The following is a 17,412-nucleotide window of genomic DNA, read 5'->3' on the forward strand; positions in this document are numbered from 1 at the left end:
TTTTTCCTCGTGCTTTCAGAAGATGAGTTGTCATCTTTTGGGTATCTTATGATGGTACTCAGGCAAGTCTGTATATATATCAGTTCCAGTAATAGTCAGCAGCTGGTTGTTATCCTGGAGAAGCAGATGATGCTGAATTAGTTCACACTGCAGTGATTTGCTTTAGAACCTCCCTCGAGTGCTAATCCATCCCTGTCTGTGTATGTGTGCGTTCAGCTTCCAATCTGGCAGGTGTTTGCTTTAAAGGCAAGAGTTAGAGACCCGATCAGAGGAGGTACATCTTGAAATTACATTATTTAAAAGACTTTTCTTCCAGCCTTATTCTTGTGATGATTTGGGTGTTGTCCAGGGAAATCCAGCAGCTCTTCATACAGGACCAAATCATCCACGTCTAGCTGAAGGAGCCCGGGGTGATTGCACAGAAGTCACGGTGATCAGTTCGGCCAAGCCAGATCATGATGACTTGGCTCTGTCCCAGTCTTACAGAAGCCAAACACAACCTTCATTGACCAACCTGTGCTTCCAACAGTGCAGTGAGATCGACGTAATGTTGGATCAGTCTGCAGATTTGAGGCCTGTTTGCACTGATTTGTTTTACCAACCACGTGTGCGGCTTAAACACAGGGTGAACAACATGACGAGTGATCTGCCTGTCGCTGTGTCTTGTTGACAGTTCGGCTGTGGCATATTGGCGTTAGCGCAACCAACATCTGCTTTCTGGGAGATTAGATGTTACCGGACTGTGCTAGCTGGCTCTGCAGCTCCGGTCCAGGCTTGGTCTCTAATCGGTGCTGGCACTGCCTCCTTAAAGGCTGGAGGCGTTGACAAGGCCGTCTGAGCCTCCCTTCCCCGATCTTTCATTCCTTCTGTTCGTCTCTCCATCCATCCAGTTTTCTCCTTATCTCTTCCGTCTCTCTGGACTTCAGACTCTGACAGATCTACTTTGTTGCTCGGCTCATGATGAGCACTGAACCCTCCCGAAGAGGTGAAATCTGAATATGAGCTCATATTTTAATTTGACACTGAGATTATTTTTCAACTGTCATTTTAAATGTCTCATTTGCTTTCTTTAAACTTGATCCAGACCTCGATGCTGACAGGTTGATTATAGCCTCATGCTGATGGCTCTTTCTGCTTGTGGTCGACCGATATTGGTTTTTCAATTACCAATAGAAAATCTTCAGAGAGCAGGGTGGCCAGTATGTATTGCTGATATCATAATTTTTCACATTGGAGACTAAGAGAGGATGTGGAAGGAGCACAGCCTCTAACTTCTAAAGTGGTTTTGGAAACCGTAATGACTCTGTCCTTTGTGATTCAGCTTCACATCGACCTCACTGGCCTCCGAGGTTTGGCGATCATGTCAGGGAGTGTCTCTTGACATCAATGTGGTTGTACTGGTTTTACTTTAATGGCTTAATTTATTGGCTCCTTAAAGGGTAGGTCCTTTAAAAATGCTCATGTTCAGAATAAAGACCATCAACTTTTTATAGCATTTTTTTTTTTTGGTCATCTTATAGAAACTGTAAACTTGTACATTTTAGATTTTATATTGCAAAGTCAAGACCCTGTATCAAAGATTGACTGTTTACTGTTTACTGTAAGCTTAGCTCAGGCTTGGTCTCCACAAACTCCAGATCATTAGACAGTAAACGCTCCTATATTTGCTAGCAAGTTGCTAACGTTATCGTCTGCGATTAGAAGCAATGGATGTGCGGTTGGATATTATGAGAGCAAGTCTTTAGTCTTTGAATGCGCTCCCATGATTACTAGCTAAAGACTCAGTCACACTATAGTAAAAATGGGGCAGTAACCTCCTTGCAACTGGTGGCTACCTCGTTATTAAACTGAATATTTTGCTATCAGAAACCAGCAACCGCCTGGCTGCCCAGAGTTGAACCACTCTTGGCCTCTGGGCAACCACTTTGGATGGATGGTGATTGCAAGGATTACCTTGAGGAAGGCAACAATCACAGTCACGCAGGTGAGCGTGACTCGTCTTTGACACTCATTTCAACTGGTTGGCAACTGGTTGTATTTTGGTTATGTTCCTTTATTAAAGGCTGAATAGCAAGGCTGTCATTTTGTACTTAAACTGCTGCACTGCAGCAAGTCTGTAACTATTTGTCTGTCATGGCGAGTGAGAAGAGCCGTGTGGAAAAGGAAAAAGAGGATCCAAGTGCAGGCAGTCGTGAAGGTGTGAAGGTGATTTATTGAACACAAAAATATAGAGAGGCAAACGACAAAACGGAGAACTAAACTATACTGGGACAACTAAACTACAGAGCATGAACAAGAACACGAACCTGAACATAAAGGAAGGAAGACGATGGTACATGACGACGATGGTACATGATCATGATCATGATCATGATCATGATGACGACGACGACGACGACGACGACGACACGGATGAAACATGGTGGATACACAGACGGACCAGCAACTACAAAGACAGAGGACACGACTTAAATACACACAGAGAAACACAGGGGAATTACACACAGGTGGTGGACACAGCTGGGAATAATCAACAAGACGAGACAGAGGTAAAACTGAACACACTCACATGAGACGCAGACCTTCACAATAAAACAGGAAACGAGAACACTACACCAAGACGCAGACCTGACACTGAGAGACAGACAGAGAATGACACAGGGAACCTGAACTAAACTAAACGTGAGATACAACCGAGAACAAATCCTTAACACAAATAAACAGAAACATGAAACTCTAATAATAAACATCATAATCATTAACACAAGAGAACAATCCCTGATGCAAAATTAAACCAAAACATAAACTCAAAATACTGGGTCAAACTGACCCAGAACCGTGACATTGTCAAGGAATTCCTAAATTTCTGTTTCAAATCTACGAGGTTCTGGCTCCACTCAGGTCAGGGAATAAGCATCATTCCCTAGCAACCAGGGGTTGTCCAGGGGTTGCCAACCAGTCTCTAGGTGTGTGTGGTTGAGGCTAATTCCTAATTATATATGTGTATGACATATATCAGAGTCACGTTATAAATGGGAAGTCATTGGTTCTTTTTGCTGTGACCTGAGTGAGACAAATTCTGACCAAGAAAAAAATCTGAACCTGTCGTTTGTTTCATTAAATCCGCTCACCCTTCCAATTATTCAAATTTGCACTCACTCAGTCTTTTAGCCACTCCAGCGCTCGGCTCATAATCCCTGTATTTATTAACATCTTTGACATCTCTAGTAGCTCACGTGATGGATTACTGGCCCGAGACCATTGTTAGTCTCTGCACTCTAAATATATTTCATTTCATGTGGTTTGAGGTCGGAGGCCTGGTGAAACCGGGCTGTGTGTGCTTCTGCTCTGCTGGTCCGGCCTCTGCAGTCTACAGACATCCCCCCCCTCACCCTCCGGTTCCCCCTCGCTGTCTTTGTTTCAGTGCTGCTGCTGCTGCACTTGGCCATGCCTGCAAATGAGCACCAGGACAGAGCAATTATTCACCACAGGGGCAAACCCTGCACCCCTCCTTTGTACATACAACACACACACACACACACACACACACACACACACACACACACACACACACACACACACAGATACTGTCATATTAAAATGTTTCATGCATTTGTAATGTGTAGGGCTGAGATAAACAGGGAAGAGAATGAAACGCACTTCTGGAAATTTCTTGGATGGAGATGGTCTTTTATGTTGGAACTTAATTCCCTCTGGGGGTTTGATGAGCTTCATATCCCTTTCAAAGATGAATTAATGTAGCCCTGACACACACACATTTCTTGTGTACTTCTCCACCCTCCCCTTTTCTCCACCCAACCCCAATGTAATGCAGACACTGGCTTGTCTGCAGCACTATCTGTATGTGTGTGTGCGTGCTGGTGAAGGGGAGATCTTTGTGAGGCAGTGTGCCGGTCCTCTGTGTGTGTGTGTGTGTGGATGAGAGGGAGTGCGTAATCTGCAGCGGCGTGCTCGCCAGCTCCGCTTGCTGACAAAAAGGCATCTCTTCGTCTGCGTGGCGCTGCCCCTCTGACTCCTGCTCTCTCCTCTTCTCGCCTCTTCATCTCTTTTCGTTTTCCTCTCTCTTTCTCTGCAGAAGCCGCTGCCTTGCCCCCTCCCCCTTGTGTCCTCTTTGCAGACAAAAAGCTGGAATAACTGCCCCACCAGGTAAGATGCTGTGTATTATATTATATAGTCCCTTTCTAGCTGCTTTTACAGCTACAAATGTGATGTGCATGCTCAGTATTAAACAGGCTGGGGAAAAAAGGAAAATTCTCGAGAGAAAAATTGCCGGCTTTCTTTCTTTCTTCTTCTCCTCCTCCTTGTCTGATTGTGTGTATGATCTCTAATCAGCATCTCCCTGGGTATCATTCTCTTTTGTTTGGCACAGATTGAGAATATTTGCTGCTGACATATTCGAAGGACGGCGAATATGAAAAAAGTGATGCTGTGATAAGCCAGGGGCTGTTGTTCCTCTGGTTTGATGACCTTTAATCTTTGTGACGTCCTCCGTCTAGACACCCCTGATTATTCAGCCACCACGGTTCACTCAGGGTGAGCTGCTGCTGCTGCTGCTGTGTGCCTGTGTGTGCGAAACCGAGATAAAAGCCTGATCTTCTGATTTTTTTATACTTTATTTCACTTGGAAACAATGCTGATTGGGTTCTATTTAGAGGCTGTAGCTGTGATGGCATGCGGCCGTTGGCGGTTAGCGACTCATAGCCAACAGATTGTTGGTGGTTTCTCAGTGGGAGCGACACCAAGCCGAGCGAGACCGCGGGATGCATTACGCTGCCTGTCAGCGCCGGCTGAGCTGGCTGTCACAAGTTTGCTGACGGCTCGATCGACTTTTGGAGCAGGTGGCAATGTAGCGCCCTTTTTTTTCTCCCACTCTATCTTTTCTGTTTCTTTTTCCTTTCTTTTTGTCCTTTCTGCTATTTATTCCTCCGCCTCCTGCTTTTATCTGTTTTGTTCTTTCGTGTTGTGGCACCATCCGAGGGGACAATAAACCACTCCATATTCACTTAGTAGTTAAACAAACTTCTAATAGTCTTAATCTCACCGTAATGCACCAAATCTCTGTTTCTCTGTGTGTTGGTTTGTTTCTTTGTCCACAAACTCCTCCCATATCATTAAGAGTTGAGCAACCGATCTTGGCACACAGGTTCATCTTAAGACCAAGAAGGTTCTTATCTATATCAGATAAAATGAAGCCATCCTGTCGTTGAGCAACAGTCTGTTGTTTTTAGCATTTATGCACCTGTGAAGACATATTAAAGCATCCTATCCTTTTAAATTCACAACAATAACATTTGAATTATACCCACAAAAACTGCATTATGCATGAGAAATTATGACAAAGCAACTGACAAAAATGAACTGGTATTTTTTAAAACTAAACAACATCTACTATGCATATCTTGCCAGCAGCACCAACAGGGCAGACAGTACTGTAACATGGGCATGCACCGGTGTTTATATGTAAGAAGCCTTTTCCTCCCTTACTTTTTATAGTGGACAGTTGGCCTCGGGCAGGTTGCAGTATTCACTGTAAATGAAAGATGGACGTAGGCCTGTGACTCACATATTTATGTATATTTATATGTATATAGTCCTTGGACAGGTCTCCAGTCCATCACAGGGCAAACACACAGCAACTCAGAACCTTCTCGCTGTGAGGCAACGCTGCTAACCACCACACCGCTGTGCCACCCTCCTACTTTTGTTTCTGCCGTCTCGCCAACGTTACGCATGTATAACTGCGTGCTAGAAGTCACCGCAATGTCTGTCATATCTAGAGTGGCATGACGCCCCCTCGCTCCCCTCCCTGAATCCCCTTTTCTCTCCGCCTATCTCTGTCTCCGTCTGCTCGCACGGTTGCTGGGCAGCTCTCAGGCGAGCTGTCTGCTTTCTGGGACCAACTTGGGATGACATGCCAGGGCTGAGGCGGGCAGGACGAGGGGGGCGGATGCGCCCTCTTTCTGTCCTTGTTGTTGGGGTCACAGCTTGTCCCCCAATCACCCAGCACCTCCTCTCCTCTCTTTCCCTTTTTTTTCCCTCCTCCCTCCTCCTGCATCCCTCTTTCGGTTCTGCCAAGCCCATGCCTTCGGAATAGGGCGCAGCAGGCAGTTAACCAACTGTTGCCATGCTTGAAGGGCAAAATGAGTGGGAGAGAGAAAGAGTCAACACCACCCTGCTTCTCGCTGCTGTTAGTCAGCGGAGATAAATGTAGGTGCCACAGCGAAGTCAAGCGCAGAAAAGAAAGGCACTGTTTTCTCTTCATGACATCTTCAACTGCAAAAAAAATATGCCTAAACTGTAGATTTAATCCGAAATTGCAGGGATATTGAGCATAGCATTAACAATACAAAATGCAACTTTTTCCGAACTTCTTAATCAGGTTCTTCATTATTGGGGGGGGAGATAAATTCTAGGCTGATTATCCAGCTGGCACAGGAGCTGCTGTAGTCGCCCAGCGTTTCTCAACATCTGCCTCTCAGGCTGCAGTGTTTTTATACCTCCCTGTCAGAGATTAATGCGTGCTGTGGATAATTTGAAGAGGCAAAGTGTTGGAGACAGGAACACGGGAGTCCCTCGACTTTGACAGGAAGCCCTGAAGTGAGTGTTGACAAGTGATACTTGATGCGCATGAAGCTAGATGCCAAAGCTGTAAGAGGAGGTGAGCCACAGGAGACAGTTTGTCATTTCAGGGGCGGGAGGGGGGAAGACTGCAGCAGAGCCGGTGAACTGACTGGTAGTGTATTTGAGGAATGCGTGATGATGCTGCATAGTGGAAAACACCCAGAGGAGGCCAATGACATGAGGTAGCATCCCGTCAATTTGGGTGTTGGGTGGACGATTTAAAGAAAACAGAACTTGATGTATTTGCAAAATTCATCTCAGTTCGCATGAGGTTAAAGGCTAAAAATAACAAGCTTCAAGAGGTGCAGTTTTTAATCAGCTTTAGTTGAAGTTTTAGGGCAATCAGATTGACCAGAAGTGTTATTCCCAACGATAACCACCTCCGACAGTTTCATCTTCTCCTCATGAGATGATTACAGGAGAAAAGGGCGTCTCATTTGAAAGCCTGAGACAGTCGAGACAGCACAGGTCATATAGGTTTTTCTGACACGTGTCTGGGTGCAGATAAAAAGGAGTAAGGTGAGTAGCTGCTTAGTAACAACAGGTAATAAAACCCAGAGACTAAATGTGTACAGCATTGAGCTTCAAACGGTGTCAGGTGTGCGTGTGCTTTGTAATTTCTGACCATTTCAGTGACTTGAGCAGAATCTTACTTAGATTAAAGTTTCCTTTTAACCTCAGATGCGCTCAGATTTTGAAAGCAGCATAAGTCATTAGTTTCAAGTTTAATAGTTTTGTAATGTAACTCTTTACATGATCGTTTTCAGTTTTATTCAGTTTCTGTTAACTTTTAGATTGTGTTTGCTCATTTCACTTTTTATTTGTTATTTTAGTTTTAGTTTATACTTATAAATTCACTTTATATTCTTTATATTTTGCTATAAAAGTGTGATTTACCCAAATAAGTGCAAGAAAATATAAAGACATTAGGTGTCGCTCAAGACTTTTGCACAGTAATGTAGATATATATTTGTCATGGGCGACATTTATGATGTTCAGAGTAGCTTTTATAACACAAACTAAGAACTAAATAGTTCCTGTATATTATCATCGCAGAGGTTCACATTGGCGGCTAGCTTATGTCTCAGCTGCATATTTCCATAAAGGAAACTTTAAAAAGCTTCAAGGATTAACCAGAAATGTCTGCGTAACAACTGCAGTCTTCTTCCTAAATGTTTTTCACTCTCTTTGCATTCCTCAGGGTGAAAGTAATGAAATCGCAGCCTCCGGGCACCATTTTGGGTGGCGCTGTGCTAACGTGTTGATTGATGAATGTGCTTGTAATGCTCCAAGGCCACTCAAAACCTCCATATATATATACTGTGAATGCATATAGATCAGTTCAGCCACCTGTCCTCGCTGTTAACTGCAGCTGTCGTCTTGGAGACACAAAGACCCGCACCTGGTCCTTCCTGCTTTACAGAGGAGAAAGTGCTACGAGCACATGTTTAAGCTTTTAGGTCATGTGAAGGGCAGAGAGCATTACACGTAGGAAGCATGTGTGTTTATGCTCTTCTCTGCTGTACTTCAACAGTGAGTAAAAGAGCCAATCCATTATAAAGCTCATGTTACTGTGCGGTTACTTGTTGTAGTCAGTCTAAACATGGGAAATTTGCTAGCTTCTTTTTCATGCTAATAGCATGCTATTGCAGCAACTAAATCCAATAATCAAAACCACATTTCCTGTTGTTTCTTGTCATAAACAGGATATTACTTTTCTCTGGGGCTCCTGACTCAAGGATCAGACTTAATGGATACATTTAAAGAGCTGGATTCCACGATGCCCTATTTTTCCAGTGAAATTTGCTCTGAAGCATCTTTTCTTGGGTCCACTGAGTCCTCTTCTGGCTGACTCCTGCACACACTGTACAGTGATACCTCCCTGTGTGACTTTTTAACATTTCAAATTATGACAAAGAGAGATTTGCATGGATTTTACAGGTCTACACTTTCCTACTGGTTTCCTGTAAAACAAGTCTGTTGTTTAGCCACAGGGAAAGTGGAGAGAACAGAGTTTTGGCTGTGTTGCCGTCTTAAGATAAATGTTTCAGTCAGGAACTGTCAAAAGTAGATCGGTATTTCCTTCTGCAATTTTTATTTAGCAGCTTGGCTCTGTGCAGGAAGCAACACAAACATCCCGGGTACAACACAAAACAGGCATCAGTGACGTAAGACAGAGCACTGAGTCATGCAGCATGAAAGGAGGAACTGGGGTGAAGGTGGGTTGCAGAGTGGTTTGCAGATATACCACAACTGTAGGGGAGGTCAAAGGAAATTAATAAGTTAATTAAGTGTGAGCTAAAGCAAATTTTACATTTCAGCCTACCTGCTGTGGATTTCAGGTTTCACTGGGTTACATTAGCAGCTAACTGAGATCAAATAACTGTAAGTTTTGCTGTCAGATGATAACTAACGTCACATTATGCAATTCATTCCAGGAAAACAACCAAACAATACACAAATTTGACTGGGATACTCATCTAAGACCTCCCTTTAAGTTTCGTTCTCACTCACTGTTTACTTTTTACCATTTCCCACAAAAATCTACCCAAAGTTAAAAGTGTGGATACCTTGTTGCACCTTTAGACATGACTGTGTGACTGTGTTTATGACCATTTGAAAGCACTAAAAAGTACGTAATAAACTACTTTGTTAATGTATGTGGCTCTTAATAAAAATAACTTTAAGTACTCATTTAGAGTAAAAAAAAAACACTACTGGGAATAATGGGAATTCAGAGTCTCAGGATAAATAATTAATTTCTGATGAAATTGTGAACTAGAAAAAGAAAGGCCTTTCTAAATTATAGTATGACCCACAAATTTATCTGTGACACCCCCTATGCTAAAATTAGAGCCAAACTAATGCTGTATTTTCACACATCGTAATTCACAGTCATGTGACACTTGTAATGAAGCTTTGGTCCAATCGTCATAAGCTAAAACAAGTTTGCAGACTTATGTAGAAGACAGATACCATCTACAGTTGTTTGGTTTATTCCCTGTCATCGCCTATGTTTCTTTTCTCTCTGATATTAATAAAGTTAAAACAGCAGTAATGTTCTCTTCATATTTTGTGAACATGTGCAAACATACATGCAAATACAATATATAAGGCAAAAAACAGAGTTTGTACAACTCTAATGTGCCTGAAAGTCAATAGTTGGTGTGACCACCTTTATTCTTCAGCACAGTCTGAACTCTCTTAGGCAGCTTTCTTGTCATGTCTTTAAGTCGTCTTCAGGAATAGTTCTCCAGGCTTCTTGAAGGACATTCAAAGCTCTTCTTTGGATGTTTCTGCCTTTTGTTCTGTTCTCTGTCAACATGATCCCACACTGCTTCAATAATGTTGAGATCTGGGCTCTGGGGAGGCCGATCCATTATAGTGTTCCATACTTTTACTGTATTTGTGTGTTTGCAATCATTGTCATGCTGAAAAGTTGAGCTGCTGACAATCAGATGATTTTCAGATTGTATTTAACAGTGGATCAAAAAGTGATGGTACTTTTCTGTGTTCATAATTCCACCAATTTTGACAAGATCTCCAACACGACTGGCTGAAATGCACCCCAAACCATGACAGCCCCTCCAACATGTTTTACAGATGGCTGTAGACGCTCACTGTTGTACCGCTCTCCTGTCCTCCTCTGTACATACTGACAATGATTTGAACCAAAAAATGTGGATTCATCACTCCATCAGACCTGGAAGTCCAGATGCATCTCTCAGGTCCTGTGTCAGGTCATTGTTGGATTTTTTTTCCTGTTTCACCAGGGTATAACTTTTAGCTACTGATCATCTGCTATAGATAGTTTATTAGGCCCAATACTTATTTCATCCAGTTTACTCAAATTTTTTTAAGGACACACTGCACACCATGCTGAGATATGTCAGGTTTTCAGCTAATAACTCTTTGGGAATCATCTTGTTGGTGCAAAAATACTATTTTACCTGTCAAACTGTGTAATCTTTGACATTTTTTTTTCATAAATTCAACTAAAGAAATGGTTTCTTTAACAAAAGGGGCTTTTTATGCTTGGACGATTCACAGGTCAGTGTTAAGTGGCTTAACAAAGAAAAAACATTCAGGTACACCTTTTCATCTCCAAACTGGTGCTACAGTCATTAATAGTTTTCACAGGGATCACTGATGCTCACCTCTTCTGTAGTTTCGAAAACTGCCACCTTCCTTCTCTCTCTTTACCACTGTGTGATTGCACTGATTACAAGTCTCCTGCAGAATAAAAGAGTTCAGGACTAGATGGAGAGTCGTGATTGGAATAAGGTGAAATGAATCACCGAGGCAATTACACAGCGGCGATGGAAAGATAATGAGAAGTCGTAAGCATTTAATGCCAAATGTGAAATGGTTATCGACACCAACATGATGTAGAGGAACGTTAAAGAAGTGCAAAGCCTAATCTCATAGCTTGCAGTACTTATTGGGGATTAAAGACTCCCTGTAAAGTTGTCTTGAATTATTTCTTTGTGCAGTATCTGAGCATATTACAGAATGGATTTCACCTTGAACTTCTATAGCGACTTTGATGCATTAAACATACCCGTGTTTGCGTGTGGCCTGAGGGATTGTGTATGAACAGGTTTGTGTGTGTGGGGGGGAGGGAGGTAGGTTGCCTGTGTGAATTATAGATGAGGAAGCGGGGGTGATGGCCAAGTTAAAAGGGAGGAAGCAAAAACCTTGGAGGAGAGTCTCTGTCAAATTATCTGTCTGGATCACCAGCTTGAACCAAAACACGCCACAAACACAGACCGCAGCTTCAGCGCTCACGTTGTTACCATAGAGCAACACGTTTCCTGCAGCATGTTTTCATTATTATTTCAAGAAAATCTTTGTGTGGGTTTTGAAAATAAACCGAAGAATCGAGTGGCACTTTAGTGATTTAAAGTACAGCAGCATTGCTAAGCAACATGATCGTGCAGTCTTTATTTAGCCTTTAGCACTTGCTCGAGGAGGTAGGAGTCTGTTTAGCAGAAGCTACTAAGTCATCAAGTGGCAGCCATACTCATTATCCTCAGTAACCTTGGCACTAAATACAGGCCTGTAGGTGCTTTATGGATGCTTTGCATAAAAAAACTGTCTGAGATTGTTCTTAAAACTAGAGTGAAAATCATTAGAGGTGGTTTCAAAATAGAAGTAATCCTTGTCAGTGTTTCTTCTAAAGACACCTCTGTGGATGTTGTGAGATCATCTACTCATCACAGGACTGACAATTCTGCCCTTTCACCTACTAAGTGATGTGTTCACATCTGCCAGTGCTGAAGTTCCAAGAACGTCAGTTCCGCCAATGGCCACTAGGGGCCAGCTCCGAAAGTGAGTCAATCCCCATGGACGTCAGTGTGAAAATGTCCAACTCTGAAGCAGAAATCATATTAATAAGCATCTTGCTGCAGTGGATGGTACTTTTCAAACACAAGAGATTAGAAATAAAAACCTGCCTCTAAAACAACCCTGCTTCAAAAATAAAGAGTTTGCTACCCAGTCATTATACAGGGAGTGCAGAATTATTAGGCAAGTTGTATTTTTGAGGAATAATTTTATTATTGAACAACAACCATGTTCTCAATGAACCCAAAAAACTCATTAATATCAAAGCTGAATGTTTTTGGAAGTAGTTTTTAGTTTGTTTTTAGTTTTAGCTATTTTAGGGGGATATCTGTGTGTGCAGGTGACTATTACTGTGCATAATTATTAGGCAACTTAACAAAAAACAAATATATACCCATTTCAATTATTTATTTTTACCAGTGAAACCAATATAACATCTCCACATTCACAAATATACATTTCTGACATTCAAGAACAAAACAAAAACAAATCAGCGACCAATATAGCCACCTGTATTTGCAAGGACACTCAAAAGCCTGCCATCCATGGATTCTGTCAGTGTTTTGATATGTTCACCATCAACATTGCGTGCAGCAGCAACCACAGCCTCCCAGACACTGTTCAGAGAGGTGTACTGTTTTCCCTCCTTGTAAATCTCACATTTGATGATGGACCACAGGTTCTCAATGGGGTCCAGATCAGGTGAACAAGGTGGCCATGTCATTAGTTTTTCTTCTTTTATACCCTTTCTTGCCAGCCACGCTGTGGAGTACTTGGACGCGTGTGATGGAGCATTGTCCTGCATGAAAATCATGTTTTTCTTGAAGGATGCAGACTTCTTCCTGTACCACTGCTTGAAGAAGGTGTCTTCCAGAAACTGGCAGTAGGACTGGGAGTTGAGCTTGACTCCATCCTCAACCCAAAAAGGCCCCACAAGCTCATCTTTGATGATACCAGCCCAAACCAGTACTCCACCTCCACCTTGCTGGCGTCTGAGTCGGACTGGAGCTCTCTGCCCTTTACCAATCCAGCCACGGGCCCATCCATCTGGCCCATCAAGACTCACTCTCATTTCATCAGTCCACAAAACCTTAGAAAAACCAGTCTTGAGATATTTCTTGGCCCAGTCTTGACGTTCCAGCTTGTGTGTCTTGTTCAGTGGTGGTCGTCTTTCAGCCTTTCTTACCTTGGCCATGTCTCTGAGTATTGCACACCTTGTGCTTTTGGGCACTCCAGTGATGTTGCAGCTCTGAAATATGGCCAAACTGGTGGCAAGTGGCATCTTGGCAGCTGCACGCTTGACTTTTCTCAGTTCATGGGCAGTTATTTTGCGCCTTGGTTTTTCCACACGCTTCTTGCGACCCTGTTGACTAATTTGAATGAAACGCTTGATTGTTCGATGATCACGCTTCAGAAGCTTTGCAATTTTGAGACTGCTGCATCCCTCTGCAAGATATCTCACTATTTTTGACTTTTCTGAGCCTGTCAAGTCCTTCCTTTGACCCATTTTGCCAAAGGAAAGGACGTTGCCTAATAATTATGCACACCTGATATAGGGTGTTGATGTCATTAGACCACATCACCTAATATGCTTAATTGGTAGTAGGCTTTCGAGCCTATACAGCTTGGAGTAAGACAACATGCATGAAGAGGATGATGTGGACAAAATACTCATTTGCCTAATAATTTTGCACTCCCTGTACAAGTGCTTTTTTCTATACATAATAGGGGTGGGGGGAAAAATCGATACTGTGTAGTATCGTGATATTTTGTTTGCTAATAATGTATCGATACAGGGACAGCAGAAATCGATATTTTGTTGCAAAAAAGGTTTTTGTGGACTGGAACATGCTCTGACTTCAGAGCATGTTGATCAGCTCCTTTTTCTGAGCAAGAATCCTGACATTCCTTCACTGTCCAAATGTGTTTAACTTTTTTTTTGGCAGCAATAAACATGACAGTTTACTTATTTTAATTTAAGACATGTTTTATTTTAATTAAGTTTAAAACTTTTTTATTTAATGTAAAATTATATTTTGTTTTAATTTACTTTCAAATTCTTCAGTTGCTGAATGGGCTGCATAGTTTTCATAAGTTGCATAGTTCAGAATAGCTATAATTGTACCAGATGGTTGCATTCAGTTAAGTTGGACTGGACTATAATACAAGCCGTTCAGTTTGTCAACAATAAAACTGACTGAAATGAGAGAAAGACTTAGTGTGAGACTTTGATATTGGATAAAATGAATATTGATAAAGTTTACCTTTATGTACAGAATCTGAATATCGCAAAATATTAAAAAAAATTGCAATAATATCGTATCGTGCGTTAAGTATTGTGATAATATCGTATCGTGGGATGTATGGTGATTCCCACCTCTAATACATAAGCACTTTTAATCTAATGTTCACATACGAATGCATCAGGGGCAACTCAGGGTGCCCAAAGATACTTCAGCACATAACTTAGAGGGGCCAAGGATCGACCTGCCAACCTCCTGATTGGTGGATAGCCTGCTTTACCTTCTGAGCCACAGCCAAACCTTTAAACTTAATCATAATCTGTGACATTGTTGAGAAAGCAAAAAAGCAAAAAATGTATGAGTTCTATGAAGGCCACTTTAGTTTTGGATGGTCGTGCCAGCTGCAGTAATTTATATGTGGCAGAAATGCTGTTCTTGGACCACCTGGTGGTGGGTAAAGCATCACTGACAAGCTACATCAGCAAATACAATAGACATCTTCAAAAGTAAAAGAACTGAAGTGACAGTGGGTTGCAAAGAAGCTTGCAGAGTCAGCAGCAACTGTTTGCACAGTGATGCAATTTAAGCAGCCTATCTGAGATTTGCAAACGACGAAGTGTACAGGCTGAGCCATGGTTTCGTGTTGAGGGGTTGGAGCTAACGTTGTGCTCAGGGGGGAACGCTGTGATGGGGAAAACTGCTTGATTATGAGTTTTCTTGGCATCCAAAGTATAGGATAAGAGTATGGCTCATTGTGAGCTTTCTCTCAGGGTTTCAGCATTAAGATCAGTTAATTGCCTTTGAAGAAATGTCGAAATTGACCTGATCAAGTGAGACAGATCAAGTGTCTTCTCCACTGATTTTTAGTTAATGTATGTTTGTAAAGGCTTCAGTGTGAAATTCGGATTTGGATCTCCAAGACTCTGCAGGTCATTTGCCAGAGTTAGAAACTGCCAATAATGCAGAGAGGCTGCTCAATTAAAACACAACCAGATAATTCTGGAAGTGTCTTTCTGTCATTTTATTTGCCTCTTCTCATTTCAGAGAAGTTGAGCGAGGTTTGTCGGGGCCTTTCACACGACACTAAGATGAGTATTAATTTCCTGTTTGCCTCATTTCTGATGAAGAGGGCAAATCTGTGGATTATGTCGCCCTCTGACCTCCATCTCCGCCTTCCTCCATCCTTCCTCCGTCTCCTCTCAGTTTGCCCCCTGTTTGACCCACTTGGACTCCCTCCTCCAGGGAGGCGTATGCGGGTCAAGTTGGATGTCAGGATGCACAAAAAGCATCTAGTCATCTGTGTTCGACCTTTCCAGGGGCTGATGAGTAATGACGTGTTTGTTCCACCCTGCAGTTTGTTCTTTTGTTTGTTTTTAAACCGATGAAGATGATGCACTGGTGGGTTGACTGTCGCTTTGGATGACTGATAAGATTGTGAAGATGTCAAATTATCATCCTGTAAAAGCTTCAATTAATGAGTTTGGTGATAAGATAAGAAACTATTTAGATATATAGTTTTTGTTAAAAAGCAGTCTGGGGAAATCAGTGGGTGTTTGCTGATTCTGGTGCTTTGCAGAGACAAAGAGACAGTCATGAGAAGGCCAAAAACATACTTTTTTACTCAGTTAAGCAACTCCTGTTAATTGGTTTCATCCTACAGTGAGGAAAAGTTGCACTTAATAATGAATTACTTATGAGTAATGAAGATGGATGCACTTTTGAAAATAAAAGAATGACGAACTGTGCTGAGGAACATTTGGGTTTCATAAACAGGGCAGCTGCTGTGTGAGAGACAGGATCATTTACTGTAACCATTAAAAACATGTGGTGCTCAGTCCAGCGGTTCTATTCCTGTCACGCTCCCGATATTTTTGGATGGAGCTGTAACTATACGTCTCTCAGTTTCTTTCTTTCCCTTCATCCCTTTCTCTTTCTGGCTAAGCCTCCCTGGCTGGGCAGCTCTCCTCTGTAAGAGACATTACTTCCTGTATGATCTTAGTTTTTTTTCTTTCTCTGCCTTTCTTCAGAGAGCCTGCCTGCCTTTTATCTGGTTCTGTCTGTATGCAGATGGATAACTAATTAAAGAAAAATAGAACTGAAGCAAAATAAGCAAAAATATTTAAAATTTTAATGTTCATTGTACCAGAGGGTAGTTTTGGAAGCCGGGGATTGGAGCCCAAGGATGTCCGCCTGATTTATAGCTGAGTTGCTGCCCATAGTGGAGGAGTTTAAGCATCTCTGGGTCTGACTGGAGCAGAATTGAAAGCTGAGGGTGAATTTATGAATTTATGGTGTTATGGTGAATTTACTGAAATGTCCACTCCTGGGAATATTGTGGCATTGTGTTAGCACACACCTGAATGCTACTGACCTGCAAACTGCCAAAACTAATGCTTTTATAGAGATGCTCAGACTTATCAATCATCAGTACGCTTAACCTCTTAATTCTTAACCTCTGATGTTAGTAAGGGTGTACTTACTAAATCCAGGAGGTTCCTATAGAGCAGGGGTGGGCAACTTCAGGCCTCGAGGGCCGGTGTCCTGCAGGTTTTAGATATCACCCTGGGTCAACAGACCAGGCCTGTGGAGAATAAAAAACATGTTGAGGGGGTAATTTAGCCATTTGAATCATCTGTGTTGGATCAAGGACACATCTAAAACCTGCAGGACACCGGCCCTTGAGGCCTGGAGTTGCCCACCCCTGCTATAGAGGAAGGACAAAGAGTCGTGTGAAAACTGTTTTCTGCTAGTTCCAGGTTCTTGGAAAGCAGCTGAATAATAAAGAGGACAGCCACAACAGGAACCTGTCCAGCAAGCAGACTGGTGGGAAATCACAAGGGCTGGGTTTTCAAAATAAGGGCCAGGAGATTATCCACTAGTAATCTGATTGCATATGGTGATGAACCATTAAAGACATATAAACAAACATACAGAAATGAGTTTCCATATAATTGAAAGTATAAAGTCTTTGCGTGGGAAATACTGAAAGTTCACCTGTAACTCAGAAACTTTAACCATTCATAATAAAAATCTGCTTTCTGTACAATTTACATGTGGTTATAACCTTAAACTGCTAAAATACTAGGATAGTTTTCAGCAAGCATTGGCGGCATTAGTAAATACATTTCCTACTCTGTGCATCAACTGAGCAGACGAATGAAAATGTCTTAAATTACAAGAG

General features: G+C 42.1%; 1 protein-coding gene across 11 annotated transcripts in view; it reads left to right on the top strand.

Annotated features, from left to right (window-relative positions):
* The window catches only part of LOC120746103 (microtubule-associated protein 2-like), an 83,035-nt gene that overhangs the window by 25,802 nt on the left and 39,821 nt on the right, over positions 1–17,412 (top strand). For 5 of the 11 annotated variants that reach the window (XM_040051392.1, XM_040051391.1, XM_040051393.1 and 2 more), the window contains exon 1: positions 2,797–4,167. The exons of 1 other annotated variant lie outside the window; for it this stretch is intronic. The gene's annotated coding sequence lies outside the window, so the exon portion shown is untranslated. 5 more of the 11 variants (XM_040051383.1, XM_040051387.1, XM_040051390.1 and 2 more) reach the window with 3 other exon arrangements.

The sequence above is a fragment of the Simochromis diagramma genome, unplaced genomic scaffold (genome assembly GCF_900408965.1).
Source record: "Simochromis diagramma unplaced genomic scaffold, fSimDia1.1 OVJJ01000107.1, whole genome shotgun sequence".
Classification (NCBI taxonomy): Eukaryota; Metazoa; Chordata; class Actinopteri; order Cichliformes; family Cichlidae; genus Simochromis; species Simochromis diagramma.